The sequence below is a fragment of the Hyla sarda genome, unplaced genomic scaffold (genome assembly GCF_029499605.1).
Source record: "Hyla sarda isolate aHylSar1 unplaced genomic scaffold, aHylSar1.hap1 scaffold_631, whole genome shotgun sequence".
Classification (NCBI taxonomy): Eukaryota; Metazoa; Chordata; class Amphibia; order Anura; family Hylidae; genus Hyla; species Hyla sarda.
Genome location: NW_026610646.1, coordinates 1 through 21,356, shown reverse-complemented (window position 1 = coordinate 21,356; position 21,356 = coordinate 1). Strand labels below are relative to the sequence as shown.

The 21,356-nt window shown below is 46.1% G+C and overlaps 9 non-coding genes and 1 pseudogene across 9 annotated transcripts; all 10 read right to left on the bottom strand.

Annotated features, from left to right (window-relative positions):
• Positions 1–411: 411 nt before the first annotated feature.
• On the bottom strand, positions 412–602 carry LOC130341986 (U2 spliceosomal RNA). The gene has a single exon (XR_008881730.1). It is a non-coding gene; the product is annotated as a U2 spliceosomal RNA (small nuclear RNA).
• Positions 603–2,687: 2,085 nt separating this feature from the next.
• On the bottom strand, positions 2,688–2,878 carry LOC130341974 (U2 spliceosomal RNA). The gene has a single exon (XR_008881721.1). It is a non-coding gene; the product is annotated as a U2 spliceosomal RNA (small nuclear RNA).
• Positions 2,879–4,965: 2,087 nt separating this feature from the next.
• Positions 4,966–5,159, bottom strand: LOC130341984 (U2 spliceosomal RNA). Its single transcript, XR_008881729.1, has one exon. It is a non-coding gene; the product is annotated as a U2 spliceosomal RNA (small nuclear RNA).
• Positions 5,160–5,573: 414 nt separating this feature from the next.
• LOC130341985 (U2 spliceosomal RNA) lies at positions 5,574–5,667 on the bottom strand (annotated as a pseudogene).
• A 2,090-nt stretch (positions 5,668–7,757) lies between these two features.
• On the bottom strand, positions 7,758–7,948 carry LOC130341962 (U2 spliceosomal RNA). Its single transcript, XR_008881710.1, has one exon. It is a non-coding gene; the product is annotated as a U2 spliceosomal RNA (small nuclear RNA).
• A 2,089-nt stretch (positions 7,949–10,037) lies between these two features.
• On the bottom strand, positions 10,038–10,228 carry LOC130341950 (U2 spliceosomal RNA). Its single transcript, XR_008881699.1, has one exon. It is a non-coding gene; the product is annotated as a U2 spliceosomal RNA (small nuclear RNA).
• A 2,094-nt stretch (positions 10,229–12,322) lies between these two features.
• Positions 12,323–12,513, bottom strand: LOC130342031 (U2 spliceosomal RNA). Its single transcript, XR_008881770.1, has one exon. It is a non-coding gene; the product is annotated as a U2 spliceosomal RNA (small nuclear RNA).
• Positions 12,514–14,604: 2,091 nt separating this feature from the next.
• Positions 14,605–14,795, bottom strand: LOC130342019 (U2 spliceosomal RNA). The gene has a single exon (XR_008881759.1). It is a non-coding gene; the product is annotated as a U2 spliceosomal RNA (small nuclear RNA).
• Positions 14,796–16,872: 2,077 nt separating this feature from the next.
• Positions 16,873–17,063, bottom strand: LOC130342007 (U2 spliceosomal RNA). Its single transcript, XR_008881748.1, has one exon. It is a non-coding gene; the product is annotated as a U2 spliceosomal RNA (small nuclear RNA).
• Positions 17,064–19,151: 2,088 nt separating this feature from the next.
• Positions 19,152–19,342, bottom strand: LOC130341995 (U2 spliceosomal RNA). The gene has a single exon (XR_008881737.1). It is a non-coding gene; the product is annotated as a U2 spliceosomal RNA (small nuclear RNA).
• Positions 19,343–21,356: the final 2,014 nt, after the last annotated feature.

Below are 21,356 nucleotides of genomic sequence, written 5' to 3'. Positions count from 1 at the left end.
CATCACGTTCAACCAGGGAATTAAGGGGTAGGGGTGTGGCGCGATATTGGGGAAGGGATGAGATTTTATATTTCTTCATAAGCATTAATCTTATTTTGTCAATTAGGAACATTCAGCACCCACCCGCTATCAAGGCAGCTGCCTATCATGTCATGCCCTACCTGCACAGGTGTGCTGGCTACTCAAATGATCCAATTAAGGAGGCCATTTAGTCAGCAGCAGCAGAAGTCCTGTGCCTGGACGCTCCAACAGGGGCCAGACACAAGCAGAAGCAGAAGCAGCAGAAGCAGCAGCAGCACCACCTTTTGTTTTTTGGCTGCAGCAGCAGCAAGGCCCACAGGGCTGGCTAGCTGGCTAGCCAGCAAGCAGGTAGCAATGAAAGTAGGAATCTTTCTTTTTAACCCTGTAAGGGGGTGGTGCACTGTACCCGAAGATACTGCCATATCGGGTCAATGCATAGGGCGACGGAAGCAAGCTTCGAAATCGGCCCCCGTTCTCAAAAATCCATTTAATATATGGTCCCCAGATAGGGGACGTATCAGATATTAAACTGATAAGAACAGATACTACACTTGATCTTAGCCAAAAGGCCGAGAAGCGATAACCGTGAAAGGGGCGGGCCCAACAAGGTCCCCTTCATGGGCACTATCACTGCTTGCTGTCAGGGAGGCTGCCAGACAATTTTCCATGCACACTCTGGGCTGGGGGGCAGTCAACCACCAGTACACACAGCAGAACCTAAACCCATACCATTATTGCTAAGCAGCAAGACAGGGGCCCATTGCACTCCCACGGGGCCTTTTTAAATGCAATCCATAACCCGGATTTGCCAGGAACCCTTCTTACTCCTCCTACTTGCATGTGACACTGGGCTTAGGATCTGCATAGGAAACACACACACAAGCACACACCTACCTTTGTTGCCTGCAGATGCCTCCTTGGCTGTCCCCAAACGGTATCAAACCAACACCCACGGGAAGCTGTAAGCATAGAGGACATGCCTGCACCCCATTGGACTTACCTGTGTGGGTTAAATCCGGGTTATTTGACAACCTATGGCGGTGATGGTTCTGCTCAGGCAGAGCAGTGCTGATGCTCCTCATAAAGCTGTCGCTGCTGTGAAGGTTCTAGGTGACATCACAAATCCCTATGGTTACATACACAACAAAGCTGGGTTGTTGTTGTTTACACTCTGCAAGGCCTGTGGAAGTGAGTGACATCATAGCACTGTAGTTCTGAGGGTTCTAGATGGATGCAACAATCTCCTGTTGCTTCTATGAAGGCCATAATAGACGACATCACCAAACAGCTCCATAGTCACATACACAGCAAAGGAGAGATGTTGTTTACACCTAGTGATGTCAGTGGTATTGAGTGACATCACAGCACAGTGCTAAGGCTCCTGGGCCTGGACACAGCAGCGGCTGCAATATCTCAACGGAGAATACGTTTATATATATGTGTGTGTGTGCGCGTATATATATATATATATATATATATATATATATATATATTTCTCCGCCGAAATCACTTTTAAACCCATTTCCACCTTTTTTTCCCTTCTCTTCCTCTTACTTTTTTTTCACGTTTTTTTACGTTTTTCTCCTTTTCGCCTCTTTTCTGGGCGTATTATTCTTCTTTTTCTTCTTTTTTTTTGTCTAATGCATACCCCATCAGTGCAGCAATGCTTATTCAATACCGCCAGCAGATGGAGACACTGGGGGATAATTTTCTAAGGATTTATACTGATTTTTCCTGTCTGAATTTGTCGCACAGAAAGTTGCAGGCCAAATATGTGTGACATTTCTGCGACTTTAGCTTCTAGAGCATTTTTACAACATTATACATAGGTGCTGAATACATAAAAAGCGACTGTTCAGCGACAGACAAGTCGCATCGGCTGAAAGTAGGCCAGAATGTCAGTCCATGTTGGAGCAGGTTTAGATACAGTCTAAAGTATAGATCTCAAAGTCTGTGCACAGAATTTAGCAAGGGCCTCGCACCTTCTGATGCATCAGGTAGGTGCACAATAGCATAGCCTAACCCTCTGTACTTTGGTCTATATTGATGCGGGACATAGACAGCCAGCTGATGACCAATCCATTAGTGCAATGGATGGCTGGAAGCATTTGTCTTTGCCTTTGCAATACCACAGAAGCAATGCATGGTCAATGTACAGCAATGACACACCTGTGTGAACAGCCAGGAGACCCCCCCCCCCCCCATGTTATGTTACATAGTTACATAGTTAGTACGGTCGAAAAAAGACATATGTCCATCACGTTCAACCAGGGAATTAAGGGGTAGGGGTGTGGCGCGATATTGGGGAAGGGATGAGATTTTATATTTCTTCATAAGCATTAATCTTATTTTGTCAATTAGGAACATTCAGCACCCACCCGCTATCAAGGCAGCTGCCTATCATGTCATGCCCTACCTGCACAGGTGTGCTGGCTACTCAAATGATCCAATTAAGGAGGCCATTTAGTCAGCAGCAGCAGAAGTCCTGTGCCTGGACGCTCCAACAGGGGCCAGACACAAGCAGAAGCAGAAGCAGCAGAAGCAGCAGCAGCACCACCTTTTGTTTTTTGGCTGCAGCAGCAGCAAGGCCCACAGGGCTGGCTAGCTGGCTAGCCAGCAAGCAGGTAGCAATGAAAGTAATAATCTTTCTTTTTAACCCTGTAAGGGGGTGGTGCACTGTACCCGAAGATACTGCCATATCGGGTCAATGCATAGGGCGACGGAAGCAAGCTTCGAAATCGGCCCCCGTTCTCAAAAATCCATTTAATATATGGTCCCCAGATAGGGGACGTATCAGATATTAAACTGATAAGAACAGATACTACACTTGATCTTAGCCAAAAGGCCGAGAAGCGATAACCGTGAAAGGGGCGGGCCCAACAAGGTCCCCTTCATGGGCACTATCACTGCTTGCTGTCAGGGAGGCTGCCAGACAATTTTCCATGCACACTCTGGGCTGGGGGGCAGTCAACCACCAGTACACACAGCAGAACCTAAACCCATACCATTATTGCTAAGCAGCAAGACAGGGGCCCATTGCACTCCCACGGGGCCTTTTTAAATGCAATCCATAACCCGGATTTGCCAGGAACCCTTCTTACTCCTCCTACTTGCATGTGACACTGGGCTTAGGATCTGCATAGGAAACACACACACAAGCACACACCTACCTTTGTTGCCTGCAGATGCCTCCTTGGCTGTCCCCAAACGGTATCAAACCAACACCCACGGGAAGCTGTAAGCATAGAGGACATGCCTGCACCCCATTGGACTTACCTGTGTGGGTTAAATCCGGGTTATTTGACAACCTATGGCGGTGATGGTTCTGCTCAGGCAGAGCAGTGCTGATGCTCCTCATAAAGCTGTCGCTGCTGTGAAGGTTCTAGGTGACATCACAAATCCCTATGGTTACATACACAACAAAGCTGGGTTGTTGTTGTTTACACTCTGCAAGGCCTGTGGAAGTGAGTGACATCATAGCACTGTAGTTCTGAGGGTTCTAGATGGATGCAACAATCTCCTGTTGCTTCTATGAAGGCCATAATAGACGACATCACCAAACAGCTCCATAGTCACATACACAGCAAAGGAGAGATGTTGTTTACACCTAGTGATGTCAGTGGTATTGAGTGACATCACAGCACAGTGCTAAGGCTCCTGGGCCTGGACACAGCAGCGGCTGCAATATCTCAACGGAGAATACGTTTATATATATGTGTGTGTGTGCGCGTATATATATATATATATATATATATATATATATATATATATATTTCTCCGCCGAAATCACTTTTAAACCCATTTCCACCTTTTTTTCCCTTCTCTTCCTCTTACTTTTTTTTCACGTTTTTTTACGTTTTTCTCCTTTTCGCCTCTTTTCTGGGCGTATTATTCTTCTTTTTCTTCTTTTTTTTTGTCTAATGCATACCCCATCAGTGCAGCAATGCTTATTCAATACCGCCAGCAGATGGAGACACTGGGGGATAATTTTCTAAGGATTTATACTGATTTTTCCTGTCTGAATTTGTCGCACAGAAAGTTGCAGGCCAAATATGTGTGACATTTCTGCGACTTTAGCTTCTAGAGCATTTTTACAACATTATACATAGGTGCTGAATACATAAAAAGCGACTGTTCAGCGACAGACAAGTCGCATCGGCTGAAAGTAGGCCAGAATGTCAGTCCATGTTGGAGCAGGTTTAGATACAGTCTAAAGTATAGATCTCAAAGTCTGTGCACAGAATTTAGCAAGGGCCTCGCACCTTCTGATGCATCAGGTAGGTGCACAATAGCATAGCCTAACCCTCTGTACTTTGGTCTATATTGATGCGGGACATAGACAGCCAGCTGATGACCAATCCATTAGTGCAATGGATGGCTGGAAGCATTTGTCTTTGCCTTTGCAATACCACAGAAGCAATGCATGGTCAATGTACAGCAATGACACACCTGTGTGAACAGCCAGGAGACCCCCCCCCCCCATGTTATGTTACATAGTTACATAGTTAGTACGGTCGAAAAAAGACATATGTCCATCACGTTCAACCAGGGAATTAAGGGGTAGGGGTGTGGCGCGATATTGGGGAAGGGATGAGATTTTATATTTCTTCATAAGCATTAATCTTATTTTGTCAATTAGGAACATTCAGCACCCACCCGCTATCAAGGCAGCTGCCTATCATGTCATGCCCTACCTGCACAGGTGTGCTGGCTACTCAAATGATCCAATTAAGGAGGCCATTTAGTCAGCAGCAGCAGAAGTCCTGTGCCTGGACGCTCCAACAGGGGCCAGACACAAGCAGAAGCAGAAGCAGCAGAAGCAGCAGCAGCACCACCTTTTGTTTTTTGGCTGCAGCAGCAGCAAGGCCCACAGGGCTGGCTAGCTGGCTAGCCAGCAAGCAGGTAGCAATGAAAGTAGGAATCTTTCTTTTTAACCCTGTAAGGGGGTGGTGCACTGTACCCGAAGATACTGCCATATCGGGTCAATGCATAGGGCGACGGAAGCAAGCTTCGAAATCGGCCCCCGTTCTCAAAAATCCATTTAATATATGGTCCCCAGATAGGGGACGTATCAGATATTAAACTGATAAGAACAGATTTTTTTTTTTTTTTTTTTTTTTTTTTTATCTAAAGCCGAGGAACGTGCTTTCGATTCACCCAAAGTGCAAGAAAAAGTGCAAACGTGTTACACTAAAAAAACGTGCACAAAGGATGCGGTCTATCGCAAGCCCTTCTCCGATAGGAGAGAGGCCCCCCAACAAACCTTACCCTTCGCCTCCGGACCAAAAGGTACCTGCGAGGTTCCAGGTTCGATGTCCCTTTTCGCCGAAGCTACTAGGGGATCACAAATGCTCCCGGCATCCCCCTTGGCGTTAGCCAAGGTATCTGCCCGCAGAGCCGATTACGGTAGGTACCCTGCAAAAGCAGGAGTACCCGGGGTGTTTGCAGGGAGGTGCGGAACCTAATGGCCACACACACCTCCCCTAGACCGCCAGGAGGGACACCCAGAAGGGCTACCGCATCCTGACCAATCCTGTGAACACACAACACGCAAAAAGTGACACAGTGAGACAAAAAAGAAATAAATAAGTGAACTGATAAGAACAGATACTACACTTGATCTTAGCCAAAAGGCCGAGAAGCGATAACCGTGAAAGGGGCGGGCCCAACAAGGTCCCCTTCATGGGCACTATCACTGCTTGCTGTCAGGGAGGCTGCCAGACAATTTTCCATGCACACTCTGGGCTGGGGGGCAGTCAACCACCAGTACACACAGCAGAACCTAAACCCATACCATTATTGCTAAGCAGCAAGACAGGGGCCCATTGCACTCCCACGGGGCCTTTTTAAATGCAATCCATAACCCGGATTTGCCAGGAACCCTTCTTACTCCTCCTACTTGCATGTGACACTGGGCTTAGGATCTGCATAGGAAACACACACACAAGCACACACCTACCTTTGTTGCCTGCAGATGCCTCCTTGGCTGTCCCCAAACGGTATCAAACCAACACCCACGGGAAGCTGTAAGCATAGAGGACATGCCTGCACCCCATTGGACTTACCTGTGTGGGTTAAATCCGGGTTATTTGACAACCTATGGCGGTGATGGTTCTGCTCAGGCAGAGCAGTGCTGATGCTCCTCATAAAGCTGTCGCTGCTGTGAAGGTTCTAGGTGACATCACAAATCCCTATGGTTACATACACAACAAAGCTGGGTTGTTGTTGTTTACACTCTGCAAGGCCTGTGGAAGTGAGTGACATCATAGCACTGTAGTTCTGAGGGTTCTAGATGGATGCAACAATCTCCTGTTGCTTCTATGAAGGCCATAATAGACGACATCACCAAACAGCTCCATAGTCACATACACAGCAAAGGAGAGATGTTGTTTACACCTAGTGATGTCAGTGGTATTGAGTGACATCACAGCACAGTGCTAAGGCTCCTGGGCCTGGACACAGCAGCGGCTGCAATATCTCAACGGAGAATACGTTTATATATATGTGTGTGTGTGCGCGTATATATATATATATATATATATATATATATATATATATATATATTTCTCCGCCGAAATCACTTTTAAACCCATTTCCACCTTTTTTTCCCTTCTCTTCCTCTTACTTTTTTTTCACGTTTTTTTACGTTTTTCTCCTTTTCGCCTCTTTTCTGGGCGTATTATTCTTCTTTTTCTTCTTTTTTTTTGTCTAATGCATACCCCATCAGTGCAGCAATGCTTATTCAATACCGCCAGCAGATGGAGACACTGGGGGATAATTTTCTAAGGATTTATACTGATTTTTCCTGTCTGAATTTGTCGCACAGAAAGTTGCAGGCCAAATATGTGTGACATTTCTGCGACTTTAGCTTCTAGAGCATTTTTACAACATTATACATAGGTGCTGAATACATAAAAAGCGACTGTTCAGCGACAGACAAGTCGCATCGGCTGAAAGTAGGCCAGAATGTCAGTCCATGTTGGAGCAGGTTTAGATACAGTCTAAAGTATAGATCTCAAAGTCTGTGCACAGAATTTAGCAAGGGCCTCGCACCTTCTGATGCATCAGGTAGGTGCACAATAGCATAGCCTAACCCTCTGTACTTTGGTCTATATTGATGCGGGACATAGACAGCCAGCTGATGACCAATCCATTAGTGCAATGGATGGCTGGAAGCATTTGTCTTTGCCTTTGCAATACCACAGAAGCAATGCATGGTCAATGTACAGCAATGACACACCTGTGTGAACAGCCAGGAGACCCCCCCCCCCCCATGTTATGTTACATAGTTACATAGTTAGTACGGTCGAAAAAAGACATATGTCCATCACGTTCAACCAGGGAATTAAGGGGTAGGGGTGTGGCGCGATATTGGGGAAGGGATGAGATTTTATATTTCTTCATAAGCATTAATCTTATTTTGTCAATTAGGAACATTCAGCACCCACCCGCTATCAAGGCAGCTGCCTATCATGTCATGCCCTACCTGCACAGGTGTGCTGGCTACTCAAATGATCCAATTAAGGAGGCCATTTAGTCAGCAGCAGCAGAAGTCCTGTGCCTGGACGCTCCAACAGGGGCCAGACACAAGCAGAAGCAGAAGCAGCAGAAGCAGCAGCAGCACCACCTTTTGTTTTTTGGCTGCAGCAGCAGCAAGGCCCACAGGGCTGGCTAGCTGGCTAGCCAGCAAGCAGGTAGCAATGAAAGTAGGAATCTTTCTTTTTAACCCTGTAAGGGGGTGGTGCACTGTACCCGAAGATACTGCCATATCGGGTCAATGCATAGGGCGACGGAAGCAAGCTTCGAAATCGGCCCCCGTTCTCAAAAATCCATTTAATATATGGTCCCCAGATAGGGGACGTATCAGATATTAAACTGATAAGAACAGATACTACACTTGATCTTAGCCAAAAGGCCGAGAAGCGATAACCGTGAAAGGGGCGGGCCCAACAAGGTCCCCTTCATGGGCACTATCACTGCTTGCTGTCAGGGAGGCTGCCAGACAATTTTCCATGCACACTCTGGGCTGGGGGGCAGTCAACCACCAGTACACACAGCAGAACCTAAACCCATACCATTATTGCTAAGCAGCAAGACAGGGGCCCATTGCACTCCCACGGGGCCTTTTTAAATGCAATCCATAACCCGGATTTGCCAGGAACCCTTCTTACTCCTCCTACTTGCATGTGACACTGGGCTTAGGATCTGCATAGGAAACACACACACAAGCACACACCTACCTTTGTTGCCTGCAGATGCCTCCTTGGCTGTCCCCAAACGGTATCAAACCAACACCCACGGGAAGCTGTAAGCATAGAGGACATGCCTGCACCCCATTGGACTTACCTGTGTGGGTTAAATCCGGGTTATTTGACAACCTATGGCGGTGATGGTTCTGCTCAGGCAGAGCAGTGCTGATGCTCCTCATAAAGCTGTCGCTGCTGTGAAGGTTCTAGGTGACATCACAAATCCCTATGGTTACATACACAACAAAGCTGGGTTGTTGTTGTTTACACTCTGCAAGGCCTGTGGAAGTGAGTGACATCATAGCACTGTAGTTCTGAGGGTTCTAGATGGATGCAACAATCTCCTGTTGCTTCTATGAAGGCCATAATAGACGACATCACCAAACAGCTCCATAGTCACATACACAGCAAAGGAGAGATGTTGTTTACACCTAGTGATGTCAGTGGTATTGAGTGACATCACAGCACAGTGCTAAGGCTCCTGGGCCTGGACACAGCAGCGGCTGCAATATCTCAACGGAGAATACGTTTATATATATGTGTGTGTGTGCGCGTATATATATATATATATATATATATATATATATATATATATATATTTCTCCGCCGAAATCACTTTTAAACCCATTTCCACCTTTTTTTCCCTTCTCTTCCTCTTACTTTTTTTTCACGTTTTTTTACGTTTTTCTCCTTTTCGCCTCTTTTCTGGGCGTATTATTCTTCTTTTTCTTCTTTTTTTTTGTCTAATGCATACCCCATCAGTGCAGCAATGCTTATTCAATACCGCCAGCAGATGGAGACACTGGGGGATAATTTTCTAAGGATTTATACTGATTTTTCCTGTCTGAATTTGTCGCACAGAAAGTTGCAGGCCAAATATGTGTGACATTTCTGCGACTTTAGCTTCTAGAGCATTTTTACAACATTATACATAGGTGCTGAATACATAAAAAGCGACTGTTCAGCGACAGACAAGTCGCATCGGCTGAAAGTAGGCCAGAATGTCAGTCCATGTTGGAGCAGGTTTAGATACAGTCTAAAGTATAGATCTCAAAGTCTGTGCACAGAATTTAGCAAGGGCCTCGCACCTTCTGATGCATCAGGTAGGTGCACAATAGCATAGCCTAACCCTCTGTACTTTGGTCTATATTGATGCGGGACATAGACAGCCAGCTGATGACCAATCCATTAGTGCAATGGATGGCTGGAAGCATTTGTCTTTGCCTTTGCAATACCACAGAAGCAATGCATGGTCAATGTACAGCAATGACACACCTGTGTGAACAGCCAGGAGACCCCCCCCCCCCATGTTATGTTACATAGTTACATAGTTAGTACGGTCGAAAAAAGACATATGTCCATCACGTTCAACCAGGGAATTAAGGGGTAGGGGTGTGGCGCGATATTGGGGAAGGGATGAGATTTTATATTTCTTCATAAGCATTAATCTTATTTTGTCAATTAGGAACATTCAGCACCCACCCGCTATCAAGGCAGCTGCCTATCATGTCATGCCCTACCTGCACAGGTGTGCTGGCTACTCAAATGATCCAATTAAGGAGGCCATTTAGTCAGCAGCAGCAGAAGTCCTGTGCCTGGACGCTCCAACAGGGGCCAGACACAAGCAGAAGCAGAAGCAGCAGAAGCAGCAGCAGCACCACCTTTTGTTTTTTGGCTGCAGCAGCAGCAAGGCCCACAGGGCTGGCTAGCTGGCTAGCCAGCAAGCAGGTAGCAATGAAAGTAGGAATCTTTCTTTTTAACCCTGTAAGGGGGTGGTGCACTGTACCCGAAGATACTGCCATATCGGGTCAATGCATAGGGCGACGGAAGCAAGCTTCGAAATCGGCCCCCGTTCTCAAAAATCCATTTAATATATGGTCCCCAGATAGGGGACGTATCAGATATTAAACTGATAAGAACAGATACTACACTTGATCTTAGCCAAAAGGCCGAGAAGCGATAACCGTGAAAGGGGCGGGCCCAACAAGGTCCCCTTCATGGGCACTATCACTGCTTGCTGTCAGGGAGGCTGCCAGACAATTTTCCATGCACACTCTGGGCTGGGGGGCAGTCAACCACCAGTACACACAGCAGAACCTAAACCCATACCATTATTGCTAAGCAGCAAGACAGGGGCCCATTGCACTCCCACGGGGCCTTTTTAAATGCAATCCATAACCCGGATTTGCCAGGAACCCTTCTTACTCCTCCTACTTGCATGTGACACTGGGCTTAGGATCTGCATAGGAAACACACACACAAGCACACACCTACCTTTGTTGCCTGCAGATGCCTCCTTGGCTGTCCCCAAACGGTATCAAACCAACACCCACGGGAAGCTGTAAGCATAGAGGACATGCCTGCACCCCATTGGACTTACCTGTGTGGGTTAAATCCGGGTTATTTGACAACCTATGGCGGTGATGGTTCTGCTCAGGCAGAGCAGTGCTGATGCTCCTCATAAAGCTGTCGCTGCTGTGAAGGTTCTAGGTGACATCACAAATCCCTATGGTTACATACACAACAAAGCTGGGTTGTTGTTGTTTACACTCTGCAAGGCCTGTGGAAGTGAGTGACATCATAGCACTGTAGTTCTGAGGGTTCTAGATGGATGCAACAATCTCCTGTTGCTTCTATGAAGGCCATAATAGACGACATCACCAAACAGCTCCATAGTCACATACACAGCAAAGGAGAGATGTTGTTTACACCTAGTGATGTCAGTGGTATTGAGTGACATCACAGCACAGTGCTAAGGCTCCTGGGCCTGGACACAGCAGCGGCTGCAATATCTCAACGGAGAATACGTTTATATATATGTGTGTGTGTGCGCGTATATATATATATATATATATATATATATATATATATATATATATATATTTCTCCGCCGAAATCACTTTTAAACCCATTTCCACCTTTTTTTCCCTTCTCTTCCTCTTACTTTTTTTTCACGTTTTTTTACGTTTTTCTCCTTTTCGCCTCTTTTCTGGGCGTATTATTCTTCTTTTTCTTCTTTTTTTTTGTCTAATGCATACCCCATCAGTGCAGCAATGCTTATTCAATACCGCCAGCAGATGGAGACACTGGGGGATAATTTTCTAAGGATTTATACTGATTTTTCCTGTCTGAATTTGTCGCACAGAAAGTTGCAGGCCAAATATGTGTGACATTTCTGCGACTTTAGCTTCTAGAGCATTTTTACAACATTATACATAGGTGCTGAATACATAAAAAGCGACTGTTCAGCGACAGACAAGTCGCATCGGCTGAAAGTAGGCCAGAATGTCAGTCCATGTTGGAGCAGGTTTAGATACAGTCTAAAGTATAGATCTCAAAGTCTGTGCACAGAATTTAGCAAGGGCCTCGCACCTTCTGATGCATCAGGTAGGTGCACAATAGCATAGCCTAACCCTCTGTACTTTGGTCTATATTGATGCGGGACATAGACAGCCAGCTGATGACCAATCCATTAGTGCAATGGATGGCTGGAAGCATTTGTCTTTGCCTTTGCAATACCACAGAAGCAATGCATGGTCAATGTACAGCAATGACACACCTGTGTGAACAGCCAGGAGACCCCCCCCCCCCCATGTTATGTTACATAGTTACATAGTTAGTACGGTCGAAAAAAGACATATGTCCATCACGTTCAACCAGGGAATTAAGGGGTAGGGGTGTGGCGCGATATTGGGGAAGGGATGAGATTTTATATTTCTTCATAAGCATTAATCTTATTTTGTCAATTAGGAACATTCAGCACCCACCCGCTATCAAGGCAGCTGCCTATCATGTCATGCCCTACCTGCACAGGTGTGCTGGCTACTCAAATGATCCAATTAAGGAGGCCATTTAGTCAGCAGCAGCAGAAGTCCTGTGCCTGGACGCTCCAACAGGGGCCAGACACAAGCAGAAGCAGAAGCAGCAGAAGCAGCAGCAGCACCACCTTTTGTTTTTTGGCTGCAGCAGCAGCAAGGCCCACAGGGCTGGCTAGCTGGCTAGCCAGCAAGCAGGTAGCAATGAAAGTAGGAATCTTTCTTTTTAACCCTGTAAGGGGGTGGTGCACTGTACCCGAAGATACTGCCATATCGGGTCAATGCATAGGGCGACGGAAGCAAGCTTCGAAATCGGCCCCCGTTCTCAAAAATCCATTTAATATATGGTCCCCAGATAGGGGACGTATCAGATATTAAACTGATAAGAACAGATACTACACTTGATCTTAGCCAAAAGGCCGAGAAGCGATAACCGTGAAAGGGGCGGGCCCAACAAGGTCCCCTTCATGGGCACTATCACTGCTTGCTGTCAGGGAGGCTGCCAGACAATTTTCCATGCACACTCTGGGCTGGGGGGCAGTCAACCACCAGTACACACAGCAGAACCTAAACCCATACCATTATTGCTAAGCAGCAAGACAGGGGCCCATTGCACTCCCACGGGGCCTTTTTAAATGCAATCCATAACCCGGATTTGCCAGGAACCCTTCTTACTCCTCCTACTTGCATGTGACACTGGGCTTAGGATCTGCATAGGAAACACACACACAAGCACACACCTACCTTTGTTGCCTGCAGATGCCTCCTTGGCTGTCCCCAAACGGTATCAAACCAACACCCACGGGAAGCTGTAAGCATAGAGGACATGCCTGCACCCCATTGGACTTACCTGTGTGGGTTAAATCCGGGTTATTTGACAACCTATGGCGGTGATGGTTCTGCTCAGGCAGAGCAGTGCTGATGCTCCTCATAAAGCTGTCGCTGCTGTGAAGGTTCTAGGTGACATCACAAATCCCTATGGTTACATACACAACAAAGCTGGGTTGTTGTTGTTTACACTCTGCAAGGCCTGTGGAAGTGAGTGACATCATAGCACTGTAGTTCTGAGGGTTCTAGATGGATGCAACAATCTCCTGTTGCTTCTATGAAGGCCATAATAGACGACATCACCAAACAGCTCCATAGTCACATACACAGCAAAGGAGAGATGTTGTTTACACCTAGTGATGTCAGTGGTATTGAGTGACATCACAGCACAGTGCTAAGGCTCCTGGGCCTGGACACAGCAGCGGCTGCAATATCTCAACGGAGAATACGTTTATATATATGTGTGTGTGTGCGCGTATATATATATATATATATATATATATATATATATATATATATATATTTCTCCGCCGAAATCACTTTTAAACCCATTTCCACCTTTTTTTCCCTTCTCTTCCTCTTACTTTTTTTTCACGTTTTTTTACGTTTTTCTCCTTTTCGCCTCTTTTCTGGGCGTATTATTCTTCTTTTTCTTCTTTTTTTTTGTCTAATGCATACCCCATCAGTGCAGCAATGCTTATTCAATACCGCCAGCAGATGGAGACACTGGGGGATAATTTTCTAAGGATTTATACTGATTTTTCCTGTCTGAATTTGTCGCACAGAAAGTTGCAGGCCAAATATGTGTGACATTTCTGCGACTTTAGCTTCTAGAGCATTTTTACAACATTATACATAGGTGCTGAATACATAAAAAGCGACTGTTCAGCGACAGACAAGTCGCATCGGCTGAAAGTAGGCCAGAATGTCAGTCCATGTTGGAGCAGGTTTAGATACAGTCTAAAGTATAGATCTCAAAGTCTGTGCACAGAATTTAGCAAGGGCCTCGCACCTTCTGATGCATCAGGTAGGTGCACAATAGCATAGCCTAACCCTCTGTACTTTGGTCTATATTGATGCGGGACATAGACAGCCAGCTGATGACCAATCCATTAGTGCAATGGATGGCTGGAAGCATTTGTCTTTGCCTTTGCAATACCACAGAAGCAATGCATGGTCAATGTACAGCAATGACACACCTGTGTGAACAGCCAGGAGACCCCCCCCCCCCATGTTATGTTACATAGTTACATAGTTAGTACGGTCGAAAAAAGACATATGTCCATCACGTTCAACCAGGGAATTAAGGGGTAGGGGTGTGGCGCGATATTGGGGAAGGGATGAGATTTTATATTTCTTCATAAGCATTAATCTTATTTTGTCAATTAGGAACATTCAGCACCCACCCGCTATCAAGGCAGCTGCCTATCATGTCATGCCCTACCTGCACAGGTGTGCTGGCTACTCAAATGATCCAATTAAGGAGGCCATTTAGTCAGCAGCAGCAGAAGTCCTGTGCCTGGACGCTCCAACAGGGGCCAGACACAAGCAGAAGCAGAAGCAGCAGAAGCAGCAGCAGCACCACCTTTTGTTTTTTGGCTGCAGCAGCAGCAAGGCCCACAGGGCTGGCTAGCTGGCTAGCCAGCAAGCAGGTAGCAATGAAAGTAGGAATCTTTCTTTTTAACCCTGTAAGGGGGTGGTGCACTGTACCCGAAGATACTGCCATATCGGGTCAATGCATAGGGCGACGGAAGCAAGCTTCGAAATCGGCCCCCGTTCTCAAAAATCCATTTAATATATGGTCCCCAGATAGGGGACGTATCAGATATTAAACTGATAAGAACAGATACTACACTTGATCTTAGCCAAAAGGCCGAGAAGCGATAACCGTGAAAGGGGCGGGCCCAACAAGGTCCCCTTCATGGGCACTATCACTGCTTGCTGTCAGGGAGGCTGCCAGACAATTTTCCATGCACACTCTGGGCTGGGGGGCAGTCAACCACCAGTACACACAGCAGAACCTAAACCCATACCATTATTGCTAAGCAGCAAGACAGGGGCCCATTGCACTCCCACGGGGCCTTTTTAAATGCAATCCATAACCCGGATTTGCCAGGAACCCTTCTTACTCCTCCTACTTGCATGTGACACTGGGCTTAGGATCTGCATAGGAAACACACACACAAGCACACACCTACCTTTGTTGCCTGCAGATGCCTCCTTGGCTGTCCCCAAACGGTATCAAACCAACACCCACGGGAAGCTGTAAGCATAGAGGACATGCCTGCACCCCATTGGACTTACCTGTGTGGGTTAAATCCGGGTTATTTGACAACCTATGGCGGTGATGGTTCTGCTCAGGCAGAGCAGTGCTGATGCTCCTCATAAAGCTGTCGCTGCTGTGAAGGTTCTAGGTGACATCACAAATCCCTATGGTTACATACACAACAAAGCTGGGTTGTTGTTGTTTACACTCTGCAAGGCCTGTGGAAGTGAGTGACATCATAGCACTGTAGTTCTGAGGGTTCTAGATGGATGCAACAATCTCCTGTTGCTTCTATGAAGGCCATAATAGACGACATCACCAAACAGCTCCATAGTCACATACACAGCAAAGGAGAGATGTTGTTTACACCTAGTGATGTCAGTGGTATTGAGTGACATCACAGCACAGTGCTAAGGCTCCTGGGCCTGGACACAGCAGCGGCTGCAATATCTCAACGGAGAATACGTTTATATATATGTGTGTGTGTGCGCGTATATATATATATATATATATATATATATATATTTCTCCGCCGAAATCACTTTTAAACCCATTTCCACCTTTTTTTCCCTTCTCTTCCTCTTACTTTTTTTTCACGTTTTTTTACGTTTTTCTCCTTTTCGCCTCTTTTCTGGGCGTATTATTCTTCTTTTTCTTCTTTTTTTTTGTCTAATGCATACCCCATCAGTGCAGCAATGCTTATTCAATACCGCCAGCAGATGGAGACACTGGGGGATAATTTTCTAAGGATTTATACTGATTTTTCCTGTCTGAATTTGTCGCACAGAAAGTTGCAGGCCAAATATGTGTGACATTTCTGCGACTTTAGCTTCTAGAGCATTTTTACAACATTATACATAGGTGCTGAATACATAAAAAGCGACTGTTCAGCGACAGACAAGTCGCATCGGCTGAAAGTAGGCCAGAATGTCAGTCCATGTTGGAGCAGGTTTAGATACAGTCTAAAGTATAGATCTCAAAGTCTGTGCACAGAATTTAGCAAGGGCCTCGCACCTTCTGATGCATCAGGTAGGTGCACAATAGCATAGCCTAACCCTCTGTACTTTGGTCTATATTGATGCGGGACATAGACAGCCAGCTGATGACCAATCCATTAGTGCAATGGATGGCTGGAAGCATTTGTCTTTGCCTTTGCAATACCACAGAAGCAATGCATGGTCAATGTACAGCAATGACACACCTGTGTGAACAGCCAGGAGACCCCCCCCCCCCATGTTATGTTACATAGTTACATAGTTAGTACGGTCGAAAAAGACATATGTCCATCACGTTCAACCAGGGAATTAAGGGGTAGGGGTGTGGCGCGATATTGGGGAAGGGATGAGATTTTATATTTCTTCATAAGCATTAATCTTATTTTGTCAATTAGGAACATTCAGCACCCACCCGCTATCAAGGCAGCTGCCTATCATGTCATGCCCCTACCTGCACAGGTGTGCTGGCTACTCAAATGATCCAATTAAGGAGGCCATTTAGTCAGCAGCAGCAGAAGTCCTGTGCCTGGACGCTCCAACAGGGGCCAGACACAAGCAGAAGCAGAAGCAGCAGAAGCAGCAGCAGCACCACCTTTTGTTTTTTGGCTGCAGCAGCAGCAAGGCCCACAGGGCTGGCTAGCTGGCTAGCCAGCAAGCAGGTAGCAATGAAAGTAGGAATCTTTCTTTTTAACCCTGTAAGGGGGTGGTGCACTGTACCCGAAGATACTGCCATATCGGGTCAATGCATAGGGCGACGGAAGCAAGCTTCGAAATCGGCCCCCGTTCTCAAAAATCCATTTAATATATGGTCCCCAGATAGGGGACGTATCAGATATTAAACTGATAAGAACAGATACTACACTTGATCTTAGCCAAAAGGCCGAGAAGCGATAACCGTGAAAGGGGCGGGCCCAACAAGGTCCCCTTCATGGGCACTATCACTGCTTGCTGTCAGGGAGGCTGCCAGACAATTTTCCATGCACACTCTGGGCTGGGGGGCAGTCAACCACCAGTACACACAGCAGAACCTAAACCCATACCATTATTGCTAAGCAGCAAGACAGGGGCCCATTGCACTCCCACGGGGCCTTTTTAAATGCAATCCATAACCCGGATTTGCCAGGAACCCTTCTTACTCCTCCTACTTGCATGTGACACTGGGCTTAGGATCTGCATAGGAAACACACACACAAGCACACACCTACCTTTGTTGCCTGCAGATGCCTCCTTGGCTGTCCCCAAACGGTATCAAACCAACACCCACGGGAAGCTGTAAGCATAGAGGACATGCCTGCACCCCATTGGACTTACCTGTGTGGGTTAAATCCGGGTTATTTGACAACCTATGGCGGTGATGGTTCTGCTCAGGCAGAGCAGTGCTGATGCTCCTCATAAAGCTGTCGCTGCTGTGAAGGTTCTAGGTGACATCACAAATCCCTATGGTTACATACACAACAAAGCTGGGTTGTTGTTGTTTACACTCTGCAAGGCCTGTGGAAGTGAGTGACATCATAGCACTGTAGTTCTGAGGGTTCTAGATGGATGCAACAATCTCCTGTTGCTTCTATGAAGGCCATAATAGACGACATCACCAAACAGCTCCATAGTCACATACACAGCAAAGGAGAGATGTTGTTTACACCTAGTGATGTCAGTGGTATTGAGTGACATCACAGCACAGTGCTAAGGCTCCTGGGCCTGGACACAGCAGCGGCTGCAATATCTCAACGGAGAATACGTTTATATATATGTGTGTGTGTGCGCGTATATATATATATATATATATATATATATATATATATATATATTTCTCCGCCGAAATCACTTTTAAACCCATTTCCACCTTTTTTTCCCTTCTCTTCCTCTTACTTTTTTTTCACGTTTTTTTACGTTTTTCTCCTTTTCGCCTCTTTTCTGGGCGTATTATTCTTCTTTTTCTTCTTTTTTTTTGTCTAATGCATACCCCATCAGTGCAGCAATGCTTATTCAATACCGCCAGCAGATGGAGACACTGGGGGATAATTTTCTAAGGATTTATACTGATTTTTCCTGTCTGAATTTGTCGCACAGAAAGTTGCAGGCCAAATATGTGTGACATTTCTGCGACTTTAGCTTCTAGAGCATTTTTACAACATTATACATAGGTGCTGAATACATAAAAAGCGACTGTTCAGCGACAGACAAGTCGCATCGGCTGAAAGTAGGCCAGAATGTCAGTCCATGTTGGAGCAGGTTTAGATACAGTCTAAAGTATAGATCTCAAAGTCTGTGCACAGAATTTAGCAAGGGCCTCGCACCTTCTGATGCATCAGGTAGGTGCACAATAGCATAGCCTAACCCTCTGTACTTTGGTCTATATTGATGCGGGACATAGACAGCCAGCTGATGACCAATCCATTAGTGCAATGGATGGCTGGAAGCATTTGTCTTTGCCTTTGCAATACCACAGAAGCAATGCATGGTCAATGTACAGCAATGACACACCTGTGTGAACAGCCAGGAGACCCCCCCCCCCCCATGTTATGTTACATAGTTACATAGTTAGTACGGTCGAAAAAAGACATATGTCCATCACGTTCAACCAGGGAATTAAGGGGTAGGGGTGTGGCGCGATATTGGGGAAGGGATGAGATTTTATATTTCTTCATAAGCATTAATCTTATTTTGTCAATTAGGAACATTCAGCACCCACCCGCTATCAAGGCAGCTGCCTATCATGTCATGCCCTACCTGCACAGGTGTGCTGGCTACTCAAATGATCCAATTAAGGAGGCCATTTAGTCAGCAGCAGCAGAAGTCCTGTGCCTGGACGCTCCAACAGGGGCCAGACACAAGCAGAAGCAGAAGCAGCAGAAGCAGCAGCAGCACCACCTTTTGTTTTTTGGCTGCAGCAGCAGCAAGGCCCACAGGGCTGGCTAGCTGGCTAGCCAGCAAGCAGGTAGCAATGAAAGTAGGAATCTTTCTTTTTAACCCTGTAAGGGGGTGGTGCACTGTACCCGAAGATACTGCCATATCGGGTCAATGCATAGGGCGACGGAAGCAAGCTTCGAAATCGGCCCCCGTTCTCAAAAATCCATTTAATATATGGTCCCCAGATAGGGGACGTATCAGATATTAAACTGATAAGAACAGATACTACACTTGATCTTAGCCAAAAGGCCGAGAAGCGATAACCGTGAAAGGGGCGGGCCCAACAAGGTCCCCTTCATGGGCACTATCACTGCTTGCTGTCAGGGAGGCTGCCAGACAATTTTCCATGCACACTCTGGGCTGGGGGGCAGTCAACCACCAGTACACACAGCAGAACCTAAACCCATACCATTATTGCTAAGCAGCAAGACAGGGGCCCATTGCACTCCCACGGGGCCTTTTTAAATGCAATCCATAACCCGGATTTGCCAGGAACCCTTCTTACTCCTCCTACTTGCATGTGACACTGGGCTTAGGATCTGCATAGGAAACACACACACAAGCACACACCTACCTTTGTTGCCTGCAGATGCCTCCTTGGCTGTCCCCAAACGGTATCAAACCAACACCCACGGGAAGCTGTAAGCATAGAGGACATGCCTGCACCCCATTGGACTTACCTGTGTGGGTTAAATCCGGGTTATTTGACAACCTATGGCGGTGATGGTTCTGCTCAGGCAGAGCAGTGCTGATGCTCCTCATAAAGCTGTCGCTGCTGTGAAGGTTCTAGGTGACATCACAAATCCCTATGGTTACATACACAACAAAGCTGGGTTGTTGTTGTTTACACTCTGCAAGGCCTGTGGAAGTGAGTGACATCATAGCACTGTAGTTCTGAGGGTTCTAGATGGATGCAACAATCTCCTGTTGCTTCTATGAAGGCCATAATAGACGACATCACCAAACAGCTCCATAGTCACATACACAGCAAAGGAGAGATGTTGTTTACACCTAGTGATGTCAGTGGTATTGAGTGACATCACAGCACAGTGCTAAGGCTCCTGGGCCTGGACACAGCAGCGGCTGCAATATCTCAACGGAGAATACGTTTATATATATGTGTGTGTGTGCGCGTATATATATATATATATATATATATATATATATATATATATATATTTCTCCGCCGAAATCACTTTTAAACCCATTTCCACCTTTTTTTCCCTTCTCTTCCTCTTACTTTTTTTTCACGTTTTTTTACGTTTTTCTCCTTTTCGCCTCTTTTCTGGGCGTATTATTCTTCTTTTTCTTCTTTTTTTTTGTCTAATGCATACCCCATCAGTGCAGCAATGCTTATTCAATACCGCCAGCAGATGGAGACACTGGGGGATAATTTTCTAAGGATTTATACTGATTTTTCCTGTCTGAATTTGTCGCACAGAAAGTTGCAGGCCAAATATGTGTGACATTTCTGCGACTTTAGCTTCTAGAGCATTTTTACAACATTATACATAGGTGCTGAATACATAAAAAGCGACTGTTCAGCGACAGACAAGTCGCATCGGCTGAAAGTAGGCCAGAATGTCAGTCCATGTTGGAGCAGGTTTAGATACAGTCTAAAGTATAGATCTCAAAGTCTGTGCACAGAATTTAGCAAGGGCCTCGCACCTTCTGATGCATCAGGTAGGTGCACAATAGCATAGCCTAACCCTCTGTACTTTGGTCTATATTGATGCGGGACATAGACAGCCAGCTGATGACCAATCCATTAGTGCAATGGATGGCTGGAAGCATTTGTCTTTGCCTTTGCAATACCACAGAAGCAATGCATGGTCAATGTACAGCAATGACACACCTGTGTGAACAGCCAGGAGACCCCCCCCCCCCCATGTTATGTTACATAGTTACATAGTTAGTACGGTCGAAAAAAGACATATGTCCATCACGTTCAACCAGGGAATTAAGGGGTAGGGGTGTGGCGCGATATTGGGGAAGGGATGAGATTTTATATTTCTTCATAAGCATTAATCTTATTTTGTCAATTAGGAACATTCAGCACCCACCCGCTATCAAGGCAGCTGCCTATCATGTCATGCCCTACCTGCACAGGTGTGCTGGCTACTCAAATGATCCAATTAAGGAGGCCATTTAGTCAGCAGCAGCAGAAGTCCTGTGCCTGGACGCTCCAACAGGGGCCAGACACAAGCAGAAGCAGAAGCAGCAGAAGCAGCAGCAGCACCACCTTTTGTTTTTTGGCTGCAGCAGCAGCAAGGCA